The 25,283-nt window shown below is 44.9% G+C and overlaps 1 protein-coding gene across 1 annotated transcript in view; it reads left to right on the forward strand.

Annotated features, from left to right (window-relative positions):
* The window catches only part of LOC135300988 (potassium voltage-gated channel subfamily KQT member 1-like), a 413,931-nt gene that overhangs the window by 360,491 nt on the left and 28,157 nt on the right, over nucleotides 1–25,283 (forward strand). The gene's annotated exons all lie outside the window — the stretch shown is intronic.

Genomic DNA, 25,283 nt, shown 5'->3' on the forward strand with positions numbered 1-25,283 from the left:
TCTCAGCACCCTCACAGGGAAGAATTTCTTCCTGATATCCAACCTGAACCTGCTCTCTGTCAGTGTGAAGCCATTCTCCCTTCCCCTATCACTCCAAGCCCCTATCAAGAGTCTCTCTCCATTTTCTTTTTTGTCGGCTCACTTCAAGCAGGAAGGCTCCAATTGGGTCACCCCAAAGATTCTCTTCTCCAGACTGAACAATCCCAATTCCCTCAGCCTTTCCTCCCAGCAGAGCTGCTCCATCCCTTGGTGTCCCTGCTCTGGCCTGGCTCCAGCAGCTCCCTGTCCTTCCTGTGCTGGGATCCCAGAGCTGGAGGCAGCTCTGGAGGGGGGGCTCAGCAGAGCAGGGCAGAGGGGCAGGGTCCTGCTTTTTCTGAGGCATCCCAGGACACGATTGGCTTTTCTGGGCTGCAGGTGCTGACTCGTGTCCAGCACCACCAGCGCCCCAAGGAAGTCACACAGACCTTGCACACAGCTCTGAAATCAGTTCCCGTGCTTGGACACCTGCAGCCCAACGTTGATGGCCACCTGAAGGCACCCACTGGTGTCACATAGATGCCACATGGGCTTAAGGAGAGGCCAGGAGGGACACCACTGTAGTGGTGCTTCACAGACAATGGACCACTCAAGATATTCGGAGTTGTAGACCAGGCAACCCAAACCTGGCCAGTGGAACCCTGTGGAAAAGATCTGTGATGTTCCCAAGGTTTGAGAAGAAAGGAGCACTCTGAAAGCATTTTGTAAGACATAATTAACTCATCAAAGTGCCTGAAGCCCCTCCTCTGGGGAAAATACACATCTTATATATCTCACATAATATTAGAGATTGGTTCCCACTTTTGTAATAAATTGTTTTCTATCCAAATGCTGGACAAAAAGCATCCAGTCTCTGAGGCTGTTTTCAGGTGGCTTTTAGCCACCAAAGCTCCTGGTGTTTCTTTAGAGCATTTTCATTTTCTGAAGAGCATAAATGATGTCACTTATCGATTGCCAAACCTATTTCATAATTTCAATAACCTCCAGGGGACTGATTAAATCTGAAATACTTTGGCCTATTTTAAAGGAAGTCTAATTGTGTTTTTAAGTCAGCCTTGGAACACATGATTCTTTATTAACCTAATAAGCCTCCATTATCCCATTCCCAAAGTTCTATTCAAGCCCTGTATTTAGTGTAAAGTACCGTGCACTGGTTAATTAGAGCATATTATCTTGGATGAAAATGCTGAATCTTATTCTGCAGAGTCAGGGCTTGGAGAATTTGTTAATACTCTGCGTGTACCCAGCTTGGTTCTTATCTGAGCCCTGGCATGTGTTAGCAGGGCAATTACCTACTTGCAATAGCTGCCTGCTACTTGGCAGAGGGGAGTGCTGAACAGAGAGTTATTTCACCAAAGATAGGAAAGTGACTCATTTTGATTACTCAGTCATGTCCTCTCCTCCTTGTGCGTGCACAATGGGAAAGTCTGATGGAACCAGGGGCAAGAGGAGCAGCATGTGTTGCAGTCACTTCTCTTATTCACCACATTGCTGTAGCAAAATAAAAAGCCAATAATTATAATATAACAAGGCTGAGTAATAAAACGTTTCCCCTTCCCACATTTAGAAGGCGAATCTGAATTTAAAGGGAAATGACAAATTAAAGACGTCAAGGAGCAAAGGATGGTGATAACTCAATTTCATTTTTTGTTTACCACAATTTCCAGTTTGCTCTGTCTTTGTGTTCGTGTTGCAAAAAGAAGAAGTGTTCTCATCCAAACAGCACCCTGCTTCAAATTAGTGTAGTACATTTTACATGAAAAGTGCATTTACAAAATTCACTCTTCCTAATCTGGTCTGAGAAGATTGAGTAGACTGTATGTAACATTTCTAAATGTATGTAACATTCCAGGTAACATTTCTAAAGCCTCCTCCTGACTTGGTGACCCCATTCCCATATTTAAGTGATCCAGGCCTGTGGAAGTCTCCCGAGACTCACAGACTCTCAAAATCATCTCTTACAGACATATTCCATAATTTTAAAAGTTTTTTCATGAAACAGCTCACCAACTATGCCCATTTTCCCACTGAAAAAAAATATTAAATTAAAAAATTTGCAGCACTAAAAACTATAAACTGCTAAAAAGCCAGGATAAACCATGTGCCCCTACAATAATCTATTCAGACTGATGGTCTGTTCAATAACACACTGTTATACATTTTCCATGCTAATTAATTTAGTAATGGTCCCAAAATCTAACGCAACCTTGTTTCAAGAATTGGAAAACTGTTTTCATGAAGGGTTTCATGACACCCCTGCAAGGTTTAGCCTAACAGTGTCATTTGAAACATATGCAGATTTGTGGTTGTACATCCGAAAATGGCACATTAGTGTAGCAGCAACATTTAAAACACATCATACAGTAGATAATTTTAATCTGTGGGACAGAATGATAAATCTTTTTTCCCTTCCTGATTTTTATTATAAAATCATCCTTTTTATCTCTTGTGATATCAGCAGAAGGACGTCCAGTAAAACAACAACAGTTTCAAAGCCATAAAGTAAAAACTTTCAAATGGTTTTCTAGAACTTTTGGAAATTAAGCACTTAAAAAAAATAAAAACATAAACAACAACAAACACATCAACACTGAATTACTGGGAAAGCCCTCTCAGATAGGGACCCCACTGCTGACAGGCACTTATTTACCTTTCACCAACACTCTGTGGCTCTCCTAAAACCTTCTCCAGTGACCTTCATGCCTCTCACTGCTGAGACTGCTCTTTTCACTGAATCCCAACCTCTGATCATTGTTTCAATGAGATTTTAAATTTACATGGCTTCAAATATCCTTTTAATACCCTTCCTTATCCACCAGTTCTCAGTGGAAAACTGCAATGGTTGTCTGCCAATGAGAACATTAAGACATGATTTCAATAAAAACGATGTATAAAATGTTGCCCAAATGGATATGTTTGAAACTTTTAGAATGCAATAGCTTCAATAATTCTATTTTTTTTGTTCCACAAAAATTATTTCCCCATTTTTCAGCCATCTCTAATTTTAACAATAACTTGCAGGTGTTTCCTGTTAACTTGGTAATAACTGTGTCCTGGGATAATAAAACTCTTTGGGTTTGGCCCGTTTATCATATTTAAATTATAACTTAAAGGTGCATCCTGTTTACAAGGTAATAATTATATATGGGACTAAACAAACTCTTCTGGAGCCAGTCCAATCTATTGTGTTATGTTGGGATTGAAGAAACCTTGGATAATGCCATAGGTAGTAAAAGTTGACTCTCCTCTCTTAGCAAAAATTGGGGAAAAGATAAGGAATAACGGTTAGGTGTGTTGCCTAAATTAGGAAATTAACTTTAAAAAAATAAAGATCCTCCAAAACGAGCAATCACATAATCTTAAACCTTAGCTGATGGCCAGACAGTGAGAGCACACCCATGTGAATTCCTCAGGGAGGACTCCAGCACAAGACATAAATGCACAGCCCTGCACCCCCTGCTCTGTCTCCCATGTCCCTCCAGGGGTCTCCTGGCTGTGTTCCCCGGGCTCTGAGGCAGCACTGCCCCATTCCAAGGCCACTAGCCACAGTCTCCCATGTCCCTCCTTGCTCTGTGCCACGGCTTGGATTTTAAATCATGCCCCTTTTTGTCAGGAGAGAAGACCCAGCGGGTTCAAAAAACCCCGGGGAAGGAGGTCAGCTCTTGAACTCACAAGTCCTCTGTTGGACAGCTGCCTTACAGTGAGATTTGGGGTCTCATGCAGAGCTCTCCACCTTGCCCAAATCCCTTGCACTGATGATCCCAAATTTCCAGCCCCTGCCCCAGTGCCAGCCTGGTGCTCTCCACCTCCGTGGTTTAACAGCATGCAGAACCTCGTGCAGTGGGACAACAGTCACTCCTTTGTTGAGGTCAGGACTTAGGGGGCTGTGGAAGGAATTTGGGTTGTCCTGTGTGCAGAGGAAAGCAGCAACTGCAGTGTGAAGCACAGAGAGATACCAGCACTCAAAAAAGCCACTCGAAAAGTAAACTCCAGAAGCCATCAGTGCCTTCGCTCACATTGTAGCTTGGCTCCAGTGTTTCACTGTTATTTCTTAACAGCAAAATAAGCCCCAAACATTTTTCCTTTTTTTTTCTTTCTTTTCCTTTTCTTTTTTTTTCTTTCTTTTTTTTTTCTTTCTTTTTTTTTTTTTTTTTTTGCTACATACTGCACAGTATGAGTAATTCAAGGAGAGAATAAAGGCTGGCATTGTATAGCACACTTTCTCATGCGCACACAAACCTCCTTCCAGCTTACTGAAGGAATCAAAGGGTGGAGGGAGTGTCTCCAGCATTTCATGTAAATGACGTCTTTTTTTTTTTCTCCAGTTTTAATGCCACCATAAACTCAGTGTGATGAAGCATTGATGAATAATGAGCCCATGACACATCGTACTTTTAGAACAGCTCATATATTTGGCACATGCCAAATGCCCCATTTGTGTCTTTTCTTTCCTTTCCCACCCCCCCTCCCAGCCCCCCAGCTCGAGCACAGGTTCACAAACACCTTTGCCATGAGGAAGAAATGCAGGTTTATTTGCATCCCTCTCTTTAGGGTGCTGTGAAGCAGCTCATGCCATCCAAGCAGGCATCACACCCTCACCAAAGCCACTTTCTGGACAGGCCAGTGGTCACCCTGAACTGGGAGCCTCCAGCAGGCTGGATGCTTTTGTTCCTTCCTCATGTCCCACCAGGCATGGCACTGTCACCTTCCCTGAAGCAGTGTCACAATGGCCTGGAGTACAGCAATCAGGACATCCTTGTGAAAAAATGCAGCTTCTTATTCAGCAAGTGACTTGGACAGAGTTGGGGTGAACTTGAATTTTATTGAGAATCTGCTTTTCCTGCATTGTCCTGGATTTCTTGGTTACAATTGGATTCCTGGATTTAAAACCACCTAGGAATGAACTCGATAAATCCTAAGCTACCAAGAGTGACCCAGCTGTCAGAGAGGACAGAGGACTGTCACAAGGGAAATGAAAAACCTTGGTTGGTGGTGAATCTCCGGTGGCACGAGTGTTTCCCTGCAATGTGCCAGTCCTAACCCTGCAGCAAGGTCCGTTCTTTTGCCAGCTCTCCCTTACAAAGGGGAAGGTCAGGGATGTTCTCCTGGTACAGACACACAGCCCTACCTTCTGATCCTGCCTCCTGAAGATTTGTGTTCTGCTGGAAATGTGGATTTCACCAGGTGGGGACACCCAGAATGGGGAGGCAGAAGAGAATTTAACAGTGCTGGAGGCACAGCATGGGAGATGTTTTCACAGGACAAAATCAGCAGTTTTCAAATTTGGCCAAAAAGCCCATCATGATAGCTGGAAAGGTCTGCTTTCTTAATCATCACTGTGAGAGTACCAGCAGCATAAAGTTTTGTCCTATAAAAATCCTCTCTAATGTCTAGACCAATGTACAAAGAGTTTTCATTTCTCATTTGCCTTTATCACTTTGCCTATGCTGAGATATGGGACAATATTTTATTTTAAGCTTTTTTTTTTCCCCAATAAATTTTTTCTAGGTTTTCAAATATATAAAAGGACTCATGTCTACTCTCCTGAAAGGTGTATAATTTCTTTAATTGAGGCTTTCAAAGCAACATAAGGGAACAGGGCATAAGGAGACCACTTGAATCTTCATTGCTTTGAAAAAACATGTAAACATAACAGTTTTAAACCAACCACTTTATTCCCATTGTTGCCAAAAATCCTTTAATGCTTTCCACATGGCTGTTTAAGCTGTAAGAGGTGACATCAGGGACCCATGCTGCCATGGAGAACATAAGGAAACCTGGGTATTGCTGACAAACCATGGGCAGTTCCTTCATTTCCAAAGTTATCAGGACCACACATGGCACAAGCACAAATTAATGCCATTTCTCAGCTTGATTATGCTCATTTCCCTGGCTGACAATCTCTCCTGGATGAGATAAGCCCAATGCTCCTGCTGGGAGCTGCTCCTGTCACTCAATTCAGCAAACAAGGTCAATCAAACCACTTTATCTCCCTCCTCCCACCACCAAAAAAAAAAAAAAAAAGAAAAAAAAAGAAAAAAAGAAAAAATAAAGCAATTTTCTCCATTTTGTAACAAAGCTCCAGAAGCTGCATGATTTTTGTCATCAGAACTGTTTCTTTTTTCCCCCTCTTCTACAGGCAGGCTGCAGAGAGGATTTGAAATAAGGAACTAAATGAGTTTCTTGAAATTGGCTTTTCGTAGCAGAGTTACGGGAACCACATTGATTGAAACTAAGTCCTTGGGGAATTAATTTCTTCTGGCAAAAAAAAACAGTTCCTGAAACTTTTATCAGTCTTTTCACACCAATAATTTATATTTTAGAGCTTATTTTAAGATGAAGTTGTTTCTGAGGCTAATTATTTGCTTCTAGAAACAGATAAAGCTAAAAGCATGTTGATAATCTGCTTCTAATCTCTCTGTACCAACCTCCTTTAGCCCCATACAAATCTTCTGGTCAATGATAAATTTGGCAGCTCTGTTTTCAGCACTGGCTCAAACTCAGCAGATCTGAAAGCTCTTTTTAAACAAAAACAAAAACAGCTCCTCCTTTACAAAATACACAGCCACTGTTCACTCCAAGCTGCAACTGGTTAGGCAGAAAAAGGGTTAAATCCTAGTTTTCCAAGGCTGCATTGAGTGCTCCTATAATATTTTGCCTCCTTGACTTTAAGTCAGCCACATGCCCGCTGCTGAAACGACAATGCAGTCAGTGTCTGGATCTCTGACAAACATCAGGCTTTCATCCCTGTTATTTGTGTTACTCCTCAGCGTTTTTTAATGGTTTTTAGCAGAGAAAAATAACAGTCATGGCTTGGAAGTGCTTCAGAATGACCCAGCACTTACCATCGTGCAGCCCTTTCAGGGATGCTTTGGGACCCAGGTTCTGGCTGCTGCTCCACGGGGATCTATGTCTTTTCAGGCAGGTTTCCAGTGACTGGCACAGAAAATATAATAATCTGTAATAATGAGGAGCAAAATTCTACATTCACCCCAGAGACTGGGGCTTGATACTTTCAGAGAAGCTGCAGTCAAGTGGAAGAAACATTCATTTGATCACATCAGCCTGATCATGTGAGATTTCAGCTCAGCAGGACAGGACAGGACAGTCACACCATTCCATGCCACCTGCCAAAGGAGTTGTCCTTATTCATCAGGGATGCTAAGCTTTGCCTGGATCCAAATCCACACCACGACAGTTACTTCTGCACTTTTTTTCTTAAAATGTCTTTCTCCAAGAGGCTCCTTCAAGAGCTGTCTTCAAGTCTTAGAGAGCATGCAGAGAAGTTTTTGTCTCCTTCTGTGCTCCACCCCTGCATCACTCCACATCCTAAACACTTTAAAATAAGGGGGACCTTGAACTCCTTGCTTACATGGCGTTCGGTACCATTGCACATCAAAGTAACAGTTTTTCCATCTTTGAGTATCCTTTTCCTTTGCCTTCAGCCATCATTCCCTGCTAAACAACATCTTGGATGTTTCTTTCCTTAGAAAAGTGTCTGCTAAAAGTCACTCTTTGCCCACAGCTACCTGACATCACACACAGCATCACACAAAAGCCTACTTTTCCTCATATTGCCAGTTTGGCAAGGAAACACATCGGATGATCCTTCTGTAGGGGTGACAGAAGTGGCCTCAGAACTTACCGTAGGCCTGTGGTTTATGACGCAAACTTCACATTTTCCCAGAAGATAAAGGAATTTGCACACATGGTGAACTTGCCGTTGTCATTTGTGTAAAGATTTGAAGATGAATTAGCAACTGTCTGATCCAAAGTCCACTGAAGCCAGTAAAGGCCATAAAGAATCAAAGACAATAAAGATACAAAAGAGTACTGATAGCCAAGATATTATTTTCCTTTTTTTTTTCTTAATAAAAAACAGTTCAATCAGCTCTTTCATTTATGCTCTGCAGCATGCAAATAAACATATCATGGCACATTTTTCTTCCTTGGCAAAAACAGCTTAACAGAATAACTTCAAATCATCAGCATCAATCAATCCATTCACTTCATAGCCGAGTTATGTACGGAATTAATTTTGTACTCAAAGACAGACTAATCTGAGACTGCAAAACTGTACCTGTTACTAAATCACAGGTGCAGAGGGAGGGACTGGACTTCTGATGGGCTGCTCCCAAATGTCCAGTGTAGCATGAATTTACTTGGGTTTAACATACTTCCTCTGCCCCTACATGAGCCACACTCTGACCACAACCCAGACAAGATCACCAGGCAGCCACCAGCAGGCAAGAGCAAGGGGCATTTGCCCAGTAGGAGGTACAGCAGTCCCCCCTCCTGCTTCCTCCAGCTCTCAATCCAGTTTTCTGTCCAGAAACCTTGCTCAGCTGAAAAAGAAATCAATTTTAGTCATTTGCCTGGGGTAAGACTGGAAGTCTTCTAGCCAAGCCTGGGCTCCTGCTGCAGAGCAGCCCCCAGGGGAATGCAGCCATGCGTTTGCAGATTACTGGTGCAGGACATGCACAGGGGAAAGACACACATGCTTACAGCCCTCCAGGAAATCCCAGGGAGAGAGATGGGAGTCCTGCCCTCAACCCTGTCCAAAGGGTTTAGCACTCCTCCAGAGCCTGACAAATAGATGGCCTTTGTCTGATGCCCCCGAGGGCAAATGCAAGCTAATAAAAACTGGAGTCCACACAGATAACATATAATTGTAACTGGGTTTTAGGCAATGGTCTTCCAGGCTATCTCATTATTCTCTTTGAACAGGCTTTGAATTACGCTTTTGCAATTTTAGATAAAAGTGAACCAGTGGTTTTTCAGCATTAGCAAACTAAGTTAGATTGAACAGTTAGAATTAATGGGTACTTTGATTTCATCTTTTCTCTTTAACCTTGAAACCAGCAGTCAGGCAGCAAAATCATTTTCCCCTGCTCATGTTTTCTCCCTTCAGTCATCTTTCTCTATTCTGCCCTCTCAGGCATTTGCTTCTGGTTTGTTTGACTTTGACCAGGCTGCATTTCCAATTCAGGGGTGCTCTCTGGGACACCAGTGCCCACATCACAACATTTTCATATTCTCAGTATTGAACTGTGACTATTTGTAACCAGGACAAAGTAAAAATCTTTCTGTTAGTGGTGACCCAACCAGTTCTTCTGGCTGTGCTTTTTTTTTTTTCTCTCTCTCTTACTGAGTCCATTGTAATGGCCATTAGTGTTGTGGAGTGTCAATGAATCATAAAAAACTCCACTTACCTTTTGTTCCAGTGGCTTATACAGAGCAGAAGAAATCTCTGAGGAGCTCTCCCACATGTCCTCCTTTAGCCTCAAGCAGACATGGTCCCCCCAAACAAGCCCAAATCACCTATTCCCAGCCATGAGCCTCTGACAGACCTGAAATGAAATAATTCTTAGTCTTACACATAAAACTAACAATCACACAAGTCCTTAGTTGATGTGGCTGTTCAAGGCACCCCTAGGTAATGCAACCAGACTCATCCAGCAACAGCAGGATTCCTAAATTTCCACTGTAAAGGCCTCAGGTCTCCTGGTGGAGGGGGAGAACACACACATCCCCACCAGACCTGCTGTGGAGGCCTAATACAGACAACTGGAATGTGCTTGCAGTCTGATGCCAACAACACTGCAAATAAAACGTGCAATAAATACACAGCTGATATGTACAACAGCCTTATCTGAGCAGAGCGTAGCAGCTAGATGTGCCTTTTCATTTTTTCATTTATTCCACAGTTCCCACAGGCTTCCCTCTGCTTTGGACCAAAGAGGCCACACAAATGATAACAGTGGCAGAAGTTACCACAAGAGAATCACATCCCACAATTCCTCCTCTTTTCATTTTTCCTCCACAATATTTATTTGGGGGGGGAAAAAAAAAAGTGTTTTCACAGGATTTACAATCCACAAAGCCATAAAGACTTGTAGAAGAAAAAAAGAAATCTCAGGTGCTACTTAAGAAATTCCTCGTTTCTAAACCTCAGTGGATTAAAGTTTCTGCCCTAATGACCCATGTGAGTGCTTTTGTGTAAAACTTTGAATAACTTTATTGATTACATTCTGTATAGCACAAGTCTCTGGACTCTTATTCTTGTTTTTCTCTTCTAAAAAGCTCCTATAAAGACATACAGTACCAGAATGGATTAGTGCATTAGCCCTTGCCTTTGCAGACTTACTTGCAATCCAGAAAGGATTTGGATGAAGGAAGTCTTACCAGGCGGGATCACACTTCTTAGTGGAAAATATTTCCATTCTGAAAAAATGGGAAACGTAACATTTAGCACAACTCAACCTGTTTGATAACTTTTTCTGTGCTGAGGCACGGGGGTGGCTACAGAAACAGCACCACCAGGCAGTACTGGGGTGTCTCAACAGGGCCGTCTCAGAGACAGGATACTTTTCATAAAGAGCTTTCTCAGAAGAAGATAAAAGAAAGCCCTTTGGTAAAGCTGAATGGGAGAGTCCAGCTGGCATAACAGAAGTTACAGGTGAAAAATGAGGTTTATTGGCAGAATGTTTGGGTCTGACTGAAAGAGCAGCACAGTGCCCACAGTTTTCTCTTTCCCCTGACAAGGTCTCCATAACCATTTTCCTCCTGGTGTTTTCCAACACAAGTCTCTTTCACGCAAGAAAACAGATGACAAGGTGAATACAGGTTTTAGTTTTAAAATGACCTACAGGGCCTTCAGTCTGTTTTTAGAAAGGAAACAGGATTTCTGTCTAAAACCAGACTCTCCACCCTCTCTTTCTACCCTCCCTTGTCCTTTCCACCTGTTTAGATGTTTTCACAGTGGGATAACACATTCATTCCCTCCAGACCGGGGCTCAGCTGTTAGGAATGGAAAATAAAACCCAAGTTTGCAGAGTATTTTTAGCCCAGGGAAAATAAAGCGGTTGCAAATACCATCCACCCAGCAGCAACTCTGGCTTGTGCAGATCCCTGCCCAGAAAAAAAGGAAACCACAGGGCCAGGCTGAGCCCACTGATTTTATACCCATGCCAAGTACTCCGGAGTGACTCACCCAACAATCCCACCCTTCTTTTTCTGCCTGTGTGAAGGTGCCCTCCCCAGAGGTCACATCAGCTGGGCCTTGCCATGGCTGTGGCACTGCTGCTGTCACTGCCACAGATGCACTCAGCCCGTGGCTCTCACCCTCAGCAGGGGTCATCTGTTGGTGCCTGGCTCACCAGCAGGTTGCAGATGGGTGTCCTGTTTCCCTCTGATCTCCCCAGCCTCGAGGGACCAGCCTTCCAGCACGTAAGGGGATACAACCCTAAACAGATGACACATATTTCAGATCCACCTAATGGCTGATCCTGGTTTCCAGGCTCCCCAAGTGCCATTTGTCTTTAACAAATGGCCACACCGGCTGTGGAGATGATATTTTAAAAATGTCTTTGAAAGGGCTGACTTGCCTCTAATGGCATCTGCAGCGTGTGTGCCCCTGACAGTTGTCCTCTGTGCTGTCAGGCTGCTTCTACTGCAGGTAAAAGCAAAGTATTCTGAAACAGAAACTGCAAACTGACAAGGAAATGTGTTTAGAAAAAGCATGTCCTGAATGGAAGAGGTTGTTTTAAGAACCAAAGAGAGGAGGATCTGGAACACACCATCATCTATGGCTAGGTCTGAGCATCCTTGGACTGTGAGGTGTAAATTGAGTTTATGCTGAAGCTGTAGCAAAGCAGTGATTTCTTCACTGCTACATTGACTGTGCAGCATCTTGTATGCAACAGAAACACTGGATGCTGGCAAAATTGTTCAAACATTGCTGAGAGGAAGACATAAATCCTGAAATACCCTTTATGCAATTTTTTCCAGTTTTCTATCTCTGTCTTGGGGAAAATCTGGAGATTTTGTACAACTCCCAGGGACATTCCCCTGAGCACATCTCAGACAGGCCCCCTGTAAAGCAGCAAAAGGCATCCTGGCTCAGCTCTGCAGCCTGTGCCCAGGGATCCTGTTTTTAACATGAAACACAACAGGCCCAGCTCAGTTCCCACTCATCCTATTGCACCTCCCAACACAGAAGTGTTTCCATATCCATTTCCATATCTCCACGTCTGGGAGGACAAGAGCTGGCCCAAACAGAGCCGTTGTCACAGCAGGGCTGACCAGGTGCCCTCTGGGCTGGGTGCAGGGACAGCCCGAGGTGCTCCCAGGGCCTTGGACACACTGCACACACCAAAACGCTGGAGCAGCGTGTGCACACCAGGTCTCACAAGGACCATACTTATCATGAAGGCATCAGAAACAGCTCAGACATATCCTCCTGTCCAAGAAATCCTGGAAAGAAATATGGCAACTCCTTTGGGAACCATTCAACTCTGCTCCATCTCCATTTACTTAGTCATCAGCAGCACGCTGCTGTGGGCTCACTTAGTTGTGGGAGTATTCCCAACAGACCTCCTTAAAAAGCACTTTCTATTTAAGACCAAAAAACAGCTGCTGATAATGCTGCCTTAATCTGGCCATTTTGCTTCTGGCTTCTATAGATTCCACATTTTTCCTATCCAGCCAGCACAACAAGCAGTTCAGCATCCATTGCCTGGGATTTCTGGAAATGCTCGGCACTGACCTGACTGATCTCGCTGTAACCAACACCGAGTGTGCTTTGTTTTCCTCTTCCTTTTATTCTTGAAGAGATGGAGCACCCACAAATAGCAGATCATCTGCAAAGTTAAGGCACAGTTATTCCAGTAGCTGACACACTTCTCCGTGAATGCTGGCTATTTACAGCAAACGTAATCCCAGTTTATCTTCTGCAAAATCTTTAGCACGTTATTTCTGGGAGTTCAAGTTATAACTGCTGTGATTTGTGAGTGTACAATTTAAGGAAACTGTTCTATTATTCCGTCCAGTTTGGAGACTTGGAGGAAAAACATCTTCCTGAAGCTTTTAGTCTTTCTACAGGGAAGTGAGTAATACATGCCTGGTATTACCTAGTAGCAAGTATTTTAACCCTCCCCAGGTCTGGCAATATTGTTGCAGGTATATAGCATAAATTCCTTGGGAATTAAGCTTTTTTTTTTCTTTATTAGATCTCAGCTGAGGCACCCCCACCACCCCAGCCAGCTTTACCCACCTTGGATTCAGGGTGTCAGTGAAGACACATCTAGACAACTCTGTTTCAGAACTCCCAGCCTCTCCTTGGAGATCACCAGAAGAAAAAAAGATTTTAAGAACAATGAAAACATTAACAACACAATCCAGATTTTTAAATGGCAGAATTTTTGTTTACCAAAAGACATCATTCAATTTTAAGCAAGGATTCTCTTAAAGGCTGGCTTTCAGGCTTTTTCCCAATTCTAGGGACCCAGGGGGACAGTGTCCACTGAAGACTATGCCACAGCAAATTCAAACACACAAGGCCAAAACAAGAAGTCCTGGTTTTCTCTTTTTAAGCTCCAGAGAGGCCAATAAGAAATCCAGAGACCTCAAGTGATTCTGCCGACCACAGCAGAAAATATCTACTGTGGAGTAACATTAGCAAAAGTCTGCCTACAGGTCATGGGTTTCTTCAAGAGTGACTTTTTTCCCAGATGGTCTTTTTGAGCAGTCTCATAAAACCTTTAGTACAATTTCCTGTTATTTGCAGGATGCAAGGAAAAAAAAATGGGCATTTTAGTCAAGGCACACATAGCCAAAGCCCTCTATTCAGAGTCCAGCTCAACTGAAATTGTTATTAAACTGTTAGTGACAGGACCAGGCTCCAACAGACACCAAGTGCTTCTGAAAGGTCCAGTTTCCATGACAGGGAAGCTGCAGAAGCAGTAAATTTTGTTATTTCTGACAACGGGAGTACTCTGGGTGCTGGTTGGATCTTGGGTATTGCATTTTTGGTACAAAACATGAGGATCTACTTTAGAGATGAGCACAAACAACCTCCATACATCTCTTCAGCAAGATATGCACTAAAAACTTATTTACACTGCTAAAAGTCTCATCTTCCAAATGCTCTCAAAAGAAGTTGAAAGGCTCCTCAGCTGTGACTTGGATGTCAAAAATAGTATTTGGAGGAGTCTCAGTTGTTCTCTGAGGGAGAACAGATTTTTTTACTGACTCACCCTACGTAAATGATTGAATCAGAGGACTAAAAGTGGACTTCTGCTTTCTCAGAAGCTGGGCAGTAGTTGCCTTGCCTCGCACTAACAGCTTCTGAGTACCTGGTCCCACATGTGAGCAGGTGAATAATTGACAGATGGTTTTCTTTATGCAGCTAAGTAATAACTTTCAACATTATGTCAGGAGAGATTAGGAAAGCGGGAAAAACACACTGAAGAAAGCTGGGGCTTAAACTTGTTACCCAGCATCCACCCCCCTTCCCCAGTGCCAACCACGGCCAGGGGTGCCCAAAGGTGCTCGTTAGAGAGGGTGTTTACAGGTGAGCCATTATCGGGTCCTGATATAAAATATTGCCCTGGAAAAGCACATTTAATAAGCTCCAGCTGCCTGGGAAATTAAAAGCAAAATTCCTGCAGCAAATAGTCGACCTGAAAAACAACCAGTAGTAGGGCTGAAACAAAGGAGCTGGGGTTGAAATGCAGAGCTGTGGCTGAGTCAAGCTGCAGTTTGGAAAGGCTATCAGATGGATGTTTGCCTAGCTTTGCTTTTATGCAGAGATTTGCTCCTGCCAGCACAAGGAGCTGCTGAGACCACAGCCTGTCTTCTTTTGCCTTTGTATCCTCACTTGTGCCCAAGACTTTGCTGCCATGAGATCACGGGCTGTGTTTCTGGGCTGGCTTAGAAAAATGCAGCAGCTTGCAGAGGTGCAATAATGTGTTTTATTTCAAAACAGAACTTAAAACAGAAATAGGAACACAACCAGTGAGGCCTGGCAGCCCCTCTCCCCTCCCACTCCCAAAAGCTGGTTGTCTCCTGCTTCCCTTCCCAATTTTCTGTTGGCTCAGCTGGTAAAAAAAGGGGGTAATTAAACCTTTCTTCCTAAAGGCAAATGGGAACAAGACCCTGCTGGCTTCCCTCTGATGGCACAAAACCCCACCAGGGATGCAGGGCTGGTGCTGCCCTGTGACAGGCACCCATTTCCTCCATCCTCAGCTTGCAGAACAGCCCCCGCCCTGTGCCAGCCCTTTTTCAATACAATAAAATATAAAACAGCAAAATAAATGCAGCCTACCTGACCTCAACAGCTCTATCTTTTCACCTCGTGGAAGGGAAATCTGGATTGAGAACCTTGAGACTGATTTCCTTGTTCATTTAAGGAGGACCCAAAGGGACAATCAGTGGCTGAAGAGGGCAGGGAGAGGCACACTGGCTTGAAGTGAATTGGTTTGGGTAGCAGGAGCAGCACAGCCCTGTACAGAATAATTCACTCCTGCTCTTTCCAGCCTAATGGAAACAGAATATGCCTTCTGTTGCATTTTCTTTTCAGAAGGCCTGGCACATCTGGGACTATCATAAGCTCAGACATCATCTGTTTTATGGCAGGATGCCAGTAAGTGTTGCCCATGGATAGTAAAAATGCTTTCTTAAAATGCTTTTCCAGGGCAGGACAGGGATTTTGGCCCTTCATTTGGCCCTTCATGCCCCTTCATTTCCATTATTTTCCATGGCTGCATAATGAGGTGTGTTTAGTTTAGAGGGCCAGTGTTGTTCAGAAAGGATGCTGGTGATCCTTCTCCATCTGAGAAAAATGCTTTTTGTTATTCCCACAAAATCCAGTGGAGTAACAGACTTGCATCTTCCATCAAGGCTGATTAATGATGTTTTATTGTGGTTGTACAGCAGCAAATCATTAATGCAATTTCCATCCTATCAGCCATGAACACAGCCTTTCAGTTGTTAATGACCCTCATGACCAAATTTTACTGGGTCAAAATTGTCCCTTCTGTTTATTTTTGAGTATCAGGAAAATTGGCATGGCTTACTTGTGCTTCAAAAAGCAAACAAGCAAATGCATAACTGAGCCCTAGATGCCAACAACAACACTGCATGTTTATTGTGATGGTTGGACATACAGGCAATAGATTTTGAGTGTAGTGGTGAAATGCTAAAAGCAGATTAAGTATGCAGAAAACTGGTTGAGTAGCTTTGAAGTTGTGACAATAACCATTTTCAAACGCAGTCAAAATTTCCATTACGTTTCTTGGCTTGGTCTCACTTTGGGAGGCTGGATCTTGCACACTTGGTAGAACTTGCTAATCAGTTTTTTCTGCTTTATCTGAAGTGCTTTTCACTTTGGGGGCAATTGTGAAGCAAAATAGAAACAAGGAACAGCACAGTCCAAAGACATTTAAGGTAGCCAGGAACAGTGCACTCTTGGAGGCAAGACTATCCTGAGACAGGAGCAGAGCTGACTTTTTTGTTTCTCTCTTTGTCTGCACCAAGGCTAAATAGCACTTTCTAAAATTCTTTAGGACTTTATAAGATTGTCTAGTCTGTCACTCCTCAAGGTGACCCTCTCATTGTCAAACCAAACCTGATGGGAATTTTAGGTGTTTGCTGAATCTGTGCATTGTGTTCTAGCTAATCTTTTTTGGAATATATCACTAAAATTTCCTATGCCATTCATTCACTTTACATCTTCTCCCCCATTTTTCCCCTGGCAGCATGAGCAGAGCTGGGACTGCCAGCAGTAGTGAGCCTTTTTGGGATTAAAAACACCCTTTACAGAGTGCAGAGAGCCAAGGATAGCATGGACTACTAACTATATTTTTTTTCCTGATTCACAGTTTGAAAATTGATGGAGCTGCAGGTTTCCACAAATTTGACCTAAACTGAGTCCATCTAAGTTATTTCTTACTCCTGCATCCTGCCCTATGTTTTCTTTCAGTGGCTGGGCATCCTCTCCCAGCCAAGGGGGTAAAAAAAGAGGAAAACCTCTAAGTAAATAAGTACATTTCCCTTTTCAGAGAGTAGGAGGGAAAGAGTGGAGCTGCCCAGCGGCAGCAGCACGTGGCCACACAAACCCTCAGGTCCATGTGATGGCACAGCTGATGGTGTGGACAGAGGCAGAGAGGCAGCCCCAGCCTCTCCCGAGCCCAAAGCCGCTGGGCTGGGGAGCAGAACGGTTCAAAAGCTCCCCCCCAGCACCTCCCCAGACAGCCTGGCCAAAGGGCAGGTCAGGCTGAGGCAGTTCATCCCCTTCTCCTTGATCTTTCCCTTCTCCTTGATCTCTCAGACTTCACAGGAAGTCTTTGAAGCAGTGCAAACAAGGGCAGGAGCTGCTGCCTTTAGGTTTAGATCCCCACAAATTACATCCATCTTTCACCCAGCCTGAGATGTTCTGCTGAACACTGGATGCAGATACTGGAGGCTCATTAAGGCCCTTTTCTCCAAGCCCCAAGCTGGAGCACATCCAGGTTTTCAAAGGCTGGGCATCATTTAGCCAATGTGCATCCTCCAGAGCATCTCTGAGGCAGACATTTAGCCTGTTGCCTTAATATCCCTTGAAGATTTCAGACATATGATTCCTGCTCATTTTTCAAATGTGCTTCAGATTTAGTCTGAAGGGAAAAAATCCTGGATTATTCCATTCTCCAGGAAAATGTTACAAAACTGGTTGCCTTTCCAGATCCATTTTGTGTTTCTTTGCAGTTTTTTGTTAAAAGTGGGAGAAATAGACTGTAAGATGCAGGGCTGCATCTGATTTCCATTCATCTGAGAGGGTATGTTTCAAATGTTGCACAGCATTTTCTAACATAGTTAATAGAACAAACTAAATTTTTTTGCATTAATCTTAAGAATTTATTGCAAGTGCCAAGTGATAACTTAGACATAGATTAGCCCTTCAGCATCAGAAAAGAAATTCAACAGTCTGGGTGGGACATTTTGAAGGGCAATTGAGATTTATAATATGTGATTTATAAATTGTGATTCATTCTCTGCAATTTATTTACTGTGATTTACAATTTATTTACTGTGATTTTACTGTGACTATTCCTTTATTTTGTACTTTGTTTTTCTCAGGTGTCTTCATCTTGCTCACTTTGACTTTAATACATGTCATGAAGCCATTTGTTTATTTGCAAAATTTGCTGAAAACCTCAACGTTAAGCGGAAACAGCATAATGGTACTTATGAATTATGAAATTAGACCTTCAGAGCACAGGAAATAGAAGTACTAAGTGAACTTAAAAGAAAACGTGGCAAAAGCACAGTTCTCTGTGTGCTGAGTTTCAGTTCTGCAGCGCTTACCTGGAGCAGCCCCCAGCCCAGTGCTGAGATGGCTTTGTCCTGTGCCCGAGCTCCTGGCTGCCTGTGCATTTTCTGATCCAGCAAAAGGCTGCTCTTGGGGCACTGTGGGGGGTGGAAGAGGCTCCTTAAAAGATGTCACAGCCTAGAAGGGTGATCGCTGCAGCAGAGCTCACCTGGCCCCGCACAGCCTGGGCTGAGGTGGGGAGGAGCAGGGAGAGGCCTGGAGACCACGGTGGCTCCCAGGCAACAGGACAGGAGGACACAGCCTTAAGCTGCACCTGGGGAGGTTCAGGCTGGGCATCAGGAGGAATTCCTTCACAGAAAGGATGACTGGGCATGGGAATGAGCTACCTGGGCAGACTGAAGAGTCACTGTGCCTGGAGGTGTGGCAGGAAAGATGGGATGTGGCACTCAGTGGCGTCAGTGAGTGACAAAGTGGGGTCGGGTCATAGGTGGGACTCGATGACCTCAAAGGTCTTTTCCAATTCTGTTATTCTGTGATTCTGATTCTGTACTTGCTCCCAGAAGCAGCATCTCCCAGCCTCATCCCACCCCTGAGGGACACAGGAGTAAATCCAGCCCTTCCACAGCCATTACACACACTCTAAATACAACAGCTACTCATGGCATGAACCTTGTCTCCCTAAATGATTTTGTTTGGGTGTACAACACAGGGCTGGCCAGGCTGCATCTGCTGCCAAGCCCTTGCCCTCCCCTTCCACCTCAGCCTCCAACCAAAGTAATGCCAGTGCTGTTGGAAGTAGGATGTCATAGTGCAGCACACACATACACAGGATCCCTTTAGATTCTGGTTTATATCTGCAGTGAGAACCTTGGCAGCTGTAAAAATATATTTTGGTCTGGTCACTAAGCTAAAGATTTTTTTTTTTTTGCTCTAATTTCATACACAGTTACTAAAAGAGTCAGGGCTTTTGGCAGTGACATTGCACAGTTCTGTCAGCTAATCCCTTCCCCCATACACAACTTTAAAAATGATTAATGAAAATCCACCCCGGTCTGCATGATTAATATATTTAAACAATTTGAAAATGGACATGCTTTTCATTGTTGTCTGCTTTACAATGGGACGCTTCATCAGAATGGAAGAAAGTGGAATGTTAACAGGGCCAGAACATTAATTACTTACATCTGAGCCCCCCAAGCTCAGTAACCAGCTACAAGCACGAGCATCTGGAAGTGACAAACAGATTTTTACAAGGCATTACACCGAATTTATCCCGTCCTAGTGGCTGGATATATCAGCATGTCCACAGAGCTCCTTAATTTTGGTTGAACACAGTGCTCTGCATTTACTGTCTGTGATTCTGGGCAAGTGCTGCTTGGACAGCAAGTAGGATTTGCTGCTGGGGTTATCCCACAGGATCATCAGTGTGGAAGAGACCTTCAAAATCACCTATTCCAACCATTAACCAGCATCACCACAACCACCCCGAAACCATGTCCTCAGGTGCCACATCCAGACACCTCTTGTGAGTCCACCACCCCTCTGGGAATCTTATTCCAGTGCCTGACCACTCTTTCAGTGCTTGACAACCCTTTCAGTGAGCAGCTTTTTCAACATCCAATCTAAATCTCCCCTGGTGTTACCTCCTGTCCTGTCACTTGTAACCTGGGAGAACAGCCTGAGCCCACCTCTCCTTAGGTAGCTCAGAGAGTGAGATGTCCCCTGCTGGTGACAAACAGGGTCCATCTGCCTCAAAGAGGGAAAAGGATTTTTGTGCAGGAGTTAGCAGGACTCATGGAACTTTGCATTAGACTTGAAGGGAGAAAGAGAGAAAACCAGACCTGCTAGAGATAAGCCAGGGCATGGCCACCATGATCTGAGGGGTCTTTTCCAACTTGAATGATTCTATTATCCTACAACCAAAAAACCCAAAATTCTGTCCTGACACCAGGTTCAAAGCCAGGTATTGATCTGCAGGGTCTTCCTGTTTCTCCTCTCATTCCTTGCCACCAGAAGGACAGAGAGGAGCACTGTTTATGCTCCAGATCCCTTAACCAGTCATCCCAAGGCCCTGAAGTCTCTTGACTGACCTCAGACTTCTAGCAGGAACTTCATTGCTGTCCAGCTGGAATATCAGTAATGAATAGCAGTCTGAGGGCTGCACCAAGGCTGGGAAGATTTATCTTCATTATCTGCACATCTTTAACCTGGGCACTGAGGAGACAGCAAGCATCCCCACCAAGTGGGCCCAGTTTGCATAAGGGCCCTTCTGTTCCCCAAAACAGAGAGTCTCCCATGACCAATACCCAGCCTCTTTTCCTTTCTGGGAGCAGTTTTGAGGTGGGACATAGGCAGATACCTCCATAGGGGAGAACCACTGTCATTGTCACTGCTCAGTTCCACTGTCACCTGCTGTCCAAGGGTGCCTTGGGGTTGTCTCTGTCATCCAAGGGAGCAGGCAGGAGCACTTTGAAGCAACCCAGGTGTGAATACACCAACAGCAGCAAGGTATGAGTGAAACCAAGCCTTCCCTCTGCAACACACACAGGAAAAGTAAATTTTATCCTGTTACTTGGGTAGGAAATTACCAATTACCTTTGGGTTTTGGGGCGTGTTAAGTGGGGCAGTCACAAAGGAGACATGTCTGCTGTGCTGGAGAGGGACTTGTTGCCCCTGTCCCCCCTCCACTGAGTGCGTTCAGCCAGGTGGAGACAGGCTGGAGAATTCTGTGGGTTCTATCTGCCCTTGGGACTGTCCCAGGGAAGGCAGGAGTGTCATTCCAGTCCTCTCTCCCGGGCTCCCTCCTCTGGCACAGAGCACTCTGGCCCCGGGCCTGGTTAGTGTAGCACTGGCAGCCTCTCCTTGTCATTACAAAGGCATTTCTGTGGATGCAAATGGGCTTTTTGTAGGCATATCTACAGCTCTGTGAGGCTTTAGGCGCCCAAAATAAGACTTTAGCACCTTGCACTCAATGCTCATCCCCAGCACCCACAGCTCTGTGCACAGAAGTGTACAAATGTTCTGGTCTGTGCTTCAGGGTGTGACCAGCAGTGCCCCTGGACTGGGCTGCTCAGTGCCTGCCTCAGTCCTGGGCCCTATCATGACCACAGATGTGGCATTTTTCTACATATTTCACACAAATGGCTCGATTCATTCAGCAGTGTCTGAGCAGCCCTTGAATGATGCTCTGTGTGATCGCTGTGGCCAGGGTGGCTTTCCTGCCGAGCCCAGGGGGTGACAGGGTGGTGTGACTCCTGCTTCAACAATGCCTGCATTCCTCTGGGGATACAGGGGGTCTGACTCCAGCTTCTGGGGCTGCGGGGCCAGACACAGATTTCTCCCCTCTGAGTGTCAAACTCCTCGTGCTGTCCTGAGAGAGGAAGGTCATTCCCAGCCTTCCTACTCAGCCCACTGCACATGACTGCCAGCAATGAAAGATGCATTTAGCTGGAGTCAGTGGGGGCACAGTTTCTTTCCAGAAAGCTGTGAGAGCAGTCAGCACTAGAGATGTGAGTCTGCATCCCTTGGAAAAAGGAGAAAACTTTCCCCAGTGACCTTTCCTCAGTCACTGGGGTTTGCACAACCAGCCTGTTGCTGCACTCCTGGGTAGCCACTTCTGATGAAAGACGTGGTCCTAGTGAGGTCCTTCAGATGTGAAATGATTGGCAACTGATTTCAGGAGACTCCCAGGCTCTAATGAAATTAATAATAATTAAAAGTATAATAATTAATAGCAATGACTAACGAAAAATCGATTGAATTATAGAAGACAGTTTAAAAGTACTAATGCTTAACATTTTAAAATTGATTGCTATCAGGTGTGCAACATAGGCCATAATAAGATGCATAACTTAAAGTTTCCCTTTCCTGACTTCTTGAATGGCTGGAGCTTTAAGGAATCTGTCTTTTGTACTTGAATGTATTAAAGTTACATTAATATGTCAATGCAGTGTTAAGGATATGAGCATTTAATTGTTCCTGCTCAATTAAACCTGTTGTGTGACAGCAGAAACCTTTTCTTCCTCCTCTTACCTCCCTAACTGATACTTGTTGTCAATTTAGTGACATTCTTGAAAACCCTACAGCACACACAAGTACAAGAACTTGTACACACCAGCTGTAGAAACCGAGTAGCTCAACCAAGGGCTGAAAACATTGCTATGATTTTCATTATTTTGCATTGGGTACTTTTCAGGGTATCAGCCCTGAAGTGACCCAAGCTGCGGAGTGTGAATGGCAGTGTGTGAATGCATGGGAATGCTGGGAGGTTGGCTGCAGCCAGGATGGATATTCTGCAGCTTGGGGCAGCCAGTCCACCAGACAGCTGGAGGCTGTAGGTCAACATTGAGCTCTGTTTGTTGTTCTTCAGAAAAGACAAATGTCTCCTCCAGTAGTGTTTTCCTCCTTTAATATCCAGCCATCTGGTACCACAAAAAATAAAGTACTATTCAGAGCAGTATCTGTGCAAACAACAGATAAAGCAAATGCCAACCCAAGATGCTTTGGAGGTGCCGACATCTCCAGATCAGAAAGGGAGGACTAGGCCAGAGGCAAGAAAATCTGTCTCGTCTTCCCACCACATGACATTCAGGGAAGTAAATGAATCTAGGCACTTTAATGTCATCAGGATTTTAGGTTTTGAGCATTTGTTGCAGGATGTGTTCTCAGGAAATGAAGAAAACTGAACAAAAGCCCCACAAGATGAAGCTCTCTCTGGACTCATACAGATATGTTAGATCAGAATGTCCTTGTATTAAGAAATGGACTTGCAGGGAACACAGTTCCTTATCTTCTCAGCTGGCTTACCTAAAATCAAATTGATCCCAAGTGAACTATCTGAAGGATAAACTGTGACAAAAGGTGCCAATAGCTCCTCCTGACTTTGGCATTTCAAACCCTTGCTTTCTTTGGACTGTATATACAAACCATATCTACAGTGTGTGAGGACAAGATAATATTAGAAAAGTCTCATCATTTGGGAGCTGTAGAGTGAAAGTTACTTGGACTTTCTTTTAATTAAAGACAAAGCTTGAAGTTATGAATATGGGTAAATTTATCAGTCCTCCTTCTCATTTTCCTGGAGCTGGATTGGGCTCTCAGATGTTTGCATTCCATAGTTCACCTACAGACCTCCTCCTGGAATTGTCAAAGGGCCCTTCCACAAGAAGCAGAGTTTAATCTGGGTTTTCCATGTGTAATCTTGGCACTGTGGGATGGCACAGTACAAGAAATCTGGGCAGTGATGTACTAAATCAGGTTTTGTGCTTTGCTTTGGGGTCAGTCTGCAGGTACCTGGATTTTTGCAAAGGTCATGAAGAGGGTCACACCCACCTTGATTTCTGTAATCACTTTATTGGCTATTAAAGCCAGGCCAAGCACATGCTCATGGAGCATACAGCTTTCATCTGCACGAGATATTGGGGCCCTGGTGAAAAAACACAAAGAAGCTGTATCAGGATAAAAACAAAAGGCTCCCCTAGGAATCCTCTGAACACCAAGATTCTTCTGCAGTGCAGCCAGCCAGCTAAAGGGTGGAGTTCAGGGGGTCTGGCTTGGGGGGTCCCACCTCTTGTATGCTTGAGGGATACAGGGGAGAGGGTGCCCAGAGGTGAGATTTGTAGTGAGACCCACAGACTTTTGGATTGGCCTCCACGTGGGATTTGTTCAAAAATGCCACACGCAATTCCTATCTACCAACACAGAAGGTCCTAAGGATGGTAGGGCTGCAGGTTCTGGGTGTGTCACTTGGCAGTGCTGGACTCCACTGCCAGTTCCCTTGCTCCAAATGGGTCTTGTGGTCAGCAGTGACAGTGACAGGGACACTCAGTGGTGGCTTTATCAATGGGTGACTGCACTGGTAAAGGCAGCAGCACTGTCAGGGTGCAGCACCTTGGCCCTAGGGAGGTTTTGGGCTCTCCCCCCAAGAAACATGCCTAGTTAGGTGCTTCATCCAAATGAGTGGAAAGCATAGCAAGGAAAGCACAGGAACAAAGGAGAGCAGCAGCTGTAAACCCCTGACCTGCAGTGGCTGTGACAGAGCCTGCAGTGGTTCACATCACCGTGGATCTCGTGGCAAAGAGAAAGCCCCACTCTGTGTTAGAGATCAGCACAAACCTTTGGCTCTCCCTGACACCTTTCCAGAGGGGCTCAGCCAAAACCACTCGCCCCGTTTGCACCCAGCCCAACGAGCTGTGCCAAACGCCAGCCAGTGGCAAAGGCAGGGATGCTGCTGAACAGCTACAAGGAGCCCATTGTCCCCTTGGCCACTTCCCCTTCAGCAACTGAGCCGGCTCTGACCCGTCTGGGAGTCACTGGGGGTGAGTGGGGCAGGACAGCTTTGCAGCAGGTGGTGCCACCTGTGCTGCCTAATCCCATGGAGCCAACAGCCACCACCCCGCTGCAGGGGCAGGGCCGTGAGTCAGAGCCACAGGGGAGGAGAGCTGCAGCCCTGGCTGCGAGCACAGCCTTCACACACTGGAGCTGTGCCTCTCAGGCTGCTGATGGATGTCAGTGTGAGACAGATGCCCGCCCTGTGAGGCCTTCTCTCGTTGGGAAATGCAGTTGGGATGCCGCCGGCAGGCAAGGAGCTGACGTTTGGGAACACGGAGCTGTGCACGCTCCCCACTGAGTCACCCTCAGCAGGGACTCCGTGCCAGCTTCCACAGAGACTGGGCTTGGAAGGAGGCTTCCTTGGAGAAAGTCCATGCTGCAGACTGTCGAGCAAACAGGCACAGCAGACACAAATCCTTTGAAGAGGAAGCCGTTTTTAGCGGCGTTATCTGTGAGTGTGTCCAGTTCAAACTAATTCTCCAACAGCTTCCTGAACTGCAACCCAACTACTGAAAAATAGTGACAAGGGCCCAGATGCCAAAAGGCTTAGGGCAGCACTACACTCCTTCAGCGAATTAGGAATCACTGGAAAAGGTGTTCTTATTTACTGTTAAGAGCCTGGACATCAGTATCTAACACAAATGACTCTGAAATGGTGCTACAGTCTCCTGCCAGATGCATCGATTCCTCAGGGCCAGAATAAGAAAATATGCAGTTTTAAATAACTGCCCATAGAGACATTTCAAAGGGCAGAGTAAAGGAGTGCTTCTGGAGGAATTGCACATAGGAGTCCCCATGCTGGATATCAGCATTTGTCCCTCTCACT

The sequence above is a fragment of the Passer domesticus genome, chromosome 5, assembly GCF_036417665.1.
Source record: "Passer domesticus isolate bPasDom1 chromosome 5, bPasDom1.hap1, whole genome shotgun sequence".
In the NCBI taxonomy this organism is placed as follows: domain Eukaryota; kingdom Metazoa; phylum Chordata; class Aves; order Passeriformes; family Passeridae; genus Passer; species Passer domesticus.